The sequence below is a fragment of the Mus caroli genome, unplaced genomic scaffold (genome assembly GCF_978045245.1).
Source record: "Mus caroli unplaced genomic scaffold, Mus_caroli_1 scaffold_6, whole genome shotgun sequence".
NCBI classification, from domain to species: Eukaryota; Metazoa; Chordata; class Mammalia; order Rodentia; family Muridae; genus Mus; species Mus caroli.
The window spans coordinates 13,234,009-13,238,474 of NW_028227261.1; the positions used below are offsets into that span (position 1 = coordinate 13,234,009).

Consider the following 4,466-nt stretch of genomic DNA (forward strand, 5'->3'; position numbering starts at 1 on the left):
TTGAGTTGAAAATCTTCGTTCTCATCTACTCCTATTATCCGTAGGTTTGGTCTTCTCATTGTGTCCTGGATTTCCTGGATGTTTTGAGTTAGGATCTTTTTGCATTTTCCATTTTCTTTTATTGTTATGCCGATGTTCTCTCTGGAATCTTCTACACCTGAGATTCTCTCTTCCATCTCTTGTATTCTATTGCTGATGCTCGAATCTATGGTTCCAGATTTCTTTCCTAGGGTTTCCATCCCCAGCATTGCCTTACTTTTGGTTTTCTTTATTGTGTCTATTTCCCTTTTTAGGTCTTGGATGGTTTTATTCAATTCCATCACCTGTTTGGTCGTGTTTTCCTGCAATTCTTTAAGGGATTTTTGTGCTTCCTCCTTAAGGTCTTCTACATGTTTAGTAGTATTCTGCTGTATTTCTTTGAATGAGTTATTAAAGTCCTTCTTGATATCCTCTACCATCATCATGAGATATACTTTTAAATCCAGGTCTACCTTTTTGGGTGTGTTGGGGTGCCCTGGACTGGGCGAGGTAGGAGTGCTGGGTTCTGATGATGGTGAGTGGTCTTGGTTTCTGTTAGTAAGATTCTTACGTTTACCTTTCGAGACCTGGTATTCTCTGGAGTTAGTTGATTTAGTTGTTTCTGTTTAGAGATTGTTCCTCTCGTGATTCTGTTAGCCTCTATCAGTAGACCTGCGAAATAGCTCTGTCTTCTGAGTTTCAGGGGTCAGAGAACTCTCTGCAGGCAAGCTCTCCTCTTACAGGGAAGGTGCACAGAAATCTGGCATTAGAACCTCCCTCCTGGCCGAAGATGAAGGCCCAAAACAAGACCTGTCCCAGAAGCTGTTAGCTTCTGTAGTCCACACTCTCACCTGTGCCAATTACTCTCAGCGGAGTCCCAGACCCAAGATTTCTGCCACTGATGCTCAGGCAAAGCCTTCCTGGGCTGGGCAGACGTGTATCCACTGGCCGGGAAAGTGCCCGGATGACTGGGGCCCAAAATGGGGGCAGCCTCAGAAGCTCTGTGGCTCCCACCTGTCCCAGAAGCTGTTAGCTTCTGTAGTCCACATTCTCCACTGTGCAGAGTAGTCTCGGTGGAGTCCTGGAACCAAGATGTCTCCTTGCCTGTCATTCAAGCAGAAACAAGAAACAACTGGAAAGGGTCACTCATAAAAATAGATCTCTCTATGACACCTAAAACAAAAGCCCAAACTTTTCTCTCTCAGGCAGAAATGAGAAACTACCAGAAATGGTGCACACCCAGGAAACAGAACCAAATTGGTGGACGTCTCTTGGAACACCTGAGCCCACTTGTACCACAGACGGAGACTCAGTACTTCTGGCCCTGCTGTAGCCTTCCGTGCCTTCCAGATACGTCTATCCTAACTGGCTGTGGAAACAAGCTATCTTTACACTCTGTACATCTCACAGAAAGTCTAACATTCAAACAAATTAGCCACCACATAAGTCACAAGCTTTTGCACCATTTTGCAAGTACTCACTTGCTCAGACCACATAGTGTCACATTTCTGACTTCAGATAGATTCCTCAGCACAGCTTAAACCTAGAACAATCACCACAGCAACACAAGCCACCAGATTCCACATAAATAAATCATCTATGCATGGCTGGAAAAGTCAAACATTTACCTTCGCACAAGCTTGCTCCATTCTACTCTACAGATCTCACACAGAAAGCTCAGACAATTCAGCTCTCAGACAGGGAAAAAACAGGGAGTTTAACACAGTGCTACAAACATAAAAACACAAACTCCTAGACCAGTTTTGCCAGCTTTAAGACCCTACAGATGGATAGTCTTGTGTGTAATGGGGAAATTCCCGGCCAACACACCAAAATGTTGTGCCAGGGAAGTGTTAGTGATTTCCCAAGACACCCAGGAGCCAATCTGATGCAATTCACAGCACAGTCTTTATTCTATTCGAGTTTGCTCAGGCCCTGCCAATGCACCAGGATGATTTTGGTGGTGGAGGAGTCTGAAAGTCTACTGGGGTACAGCTTTATAGTAAACAGCAAACAGAGAGTACGTGTGCAATCATCTAATTGGAAAGCCACTGTGACATTTAACATAATTGGCTGGTACTGGGAGTCATTTCTTAAACTTGATTTCTGTCCCCATCTGCATTGGTGGCCATTAGACAGGAGGTGGGCTTGTAAACTTGGGTGGATGTTTATTGTGGGAATAATCAGGTGACACTGATCTTGTTGGGAGTTGTAACCTGGAAACTCTGCTCTTGTTGGGGATTAGACTAGAGACTGGAGTTAGGCTCAGGTTTTGTTGGGGGCCAACTTGGAAACTAATACTAGATACCAGTATGCTAGTCTACCTGAGTTCAAACTTAGGTCAGGTTCTCTAAAACAGAGACTGAATTCAAAAGATTTGGCATCTCAGTTTTATTACATTATCACCAGTTTCTGTTTTATAACTTTTTCACTTCGTAAGCTTGGCTGTCCTGTAATGTGCTTCATAGACTGACTGAACTCAGAGGTCTGCATGCATGTTTCCTAACCACTGGGGTTTAAGGTGTGTTTCACCCTACCTGCGTTTAAGTTGTTTTTTGTTGTTGTTGTTGTTGTTTTGTTTTGGTTTGGTTTTGTTTGTTTGTTTGTTTGTTTTCACCTACAATTTGCTTTATTCTAGGCTGGTGGGGAACTCAAGAGATTTGCTTGTCTTTGCCTCCTGGGATTAAATGATTGTACTACCAGTACTCAAATATTTGGGGTGAGATCTTGACCCAAGGTCACTACTCCCTTAATTCAATTCAATATCCTTGAACACAGGATTCAGTTCCATCTCACTTCCTGGTTCCCCTTTAATACTCAAACCATATATTTTATATTTTTACTTTCTCATCTTGCTATGCTGCTCTTCTTAAGCCTTAATCAGAGAACAAATTCTATGATGGTATTCATTAGGACCAGTCTGGGCAACAGCAACAAAAAGCCCTAGAAAAGCTGCCAAGTGGAGGTCCAGAATCCTGGAGGTGCGAATAGGGTAAGGAGAGTACTGGCTGAGCACCTGTGGATCTCATAGCTCTATTAAGCTGCTCTTCTTCTTCAGTCAGTGACCACAAGGGGATGGGACTCAATCCACCCACAGGCATCTTCTCAGGATGGCAAGCATCACAAAATGACCAACAGATATTTCTTCTTGATTTCTCACATGACCATATTGAAGATCTGGTGTTGAGCCAGCTTGGGTATTGTACCAGAGAGGCCAAAGGAAGTTCTTGGCCAGCTTTGCAAAAAGAGTTGATCACATGCTACTGTGGGCTATTTAAAAAACAAAAACCTTAAACAACCAGGCATGAGGCCTCATACTTATAATCTCAACACTCAGGAGGCAAAGGCAGCTGGATTACTCTGTTTATAGCCAATTTGATCTATATGAAGAACTTCCAATAATCCAATTTCTCAAGCCATACCAAGTCTCCAATAAAATAAGTGAATTGTTGACAAAAATAGTAAACTTCCTGATTAAATTACATGGGTCCAGTAAGACAACTCAATGATAAAGTTTACTCTGTCAGAATTGAACCACTGAGGTCAACTTCAAACAAACACACACACTCAAATACACATGCAAAGGAATCATGGAAACTGAAATAAATAGCACATTTACACTCAAAAAGCACACACACGAAAACCCTCACACATTTGAGTATGTAAACACACAATGAACAATTCAATCAGTGGACTCTTCACTTTCTTTCTTCCTTTAAAGATTCATTTATTTATTATTATGTGTAAGTACACTGTAGATGTCTCCAGACACACCCAAAGAAGGCATCAGATCTCATTATAGGTGGTTGTGAACCACCATGCGGTTGCTGGGATTTGAACTCAGGACCTCCAGAAGAGCAGTCAGTGCTCTTAATCACTGAGCCATCTCTCTAGACCTGACTCTTCACTTTCTTTCTTTCCCCCTTGCCCCCTCCCCCGTGCTTGTATTTTATTTCTTTGTGTACATTAGGCCATGAATTCGTTTGGAATGGGCTCCAAAGCTCAGGCTCTTTTCCATTATTCCTCACAAAGTGTGTTTCTCTGGGTGGCGCAGGCTGGCGCTTCAGCTGCACCCAGGTGCCCTTATCTTTGGCTTCCTTTTTCTTCTGGTTGTTCTCCTTCACCCGCTTCAGGAAGCTGTCTCTGCTCTTTGAGTGCTTGATGTGCTCAATCCGCACATTGATCCTCTTGGCCAGAATTTTGCCCTTAACCTGCTTGTTGACAATGATGCCCATGGCATACTGGGAGACATTGTAGACTCTTCCGGTTTTGCCATGGTAGCACTTATGGGGCATTCCTTTTTGAACAGTGCCCATTCCCTTGATGTCTACAATGTCACCTTTCTTGTAGATTTGCATGTATGTGGCCAAAGGAACAACACCATGTTTCCTAAAAGGCCTAGAGAACATGTACCCGGTGCCTCTCCTCTTTCCCTTTGTGTTCGTCAT

At 43.1% G+C, this 4,466-nt stretch overlaps 1 pseudogene; it reads right to left on the reverse strand.

The window, feature by feature from the left end:
• Positions 1-3,984: 3,984 nt before the first annotated feature.
• On the reverse strand, positions 3,985-4,466 carry LOC147004152 (large ribosomal subunit protein eL21 pseudogene; annotated as a pseudogene).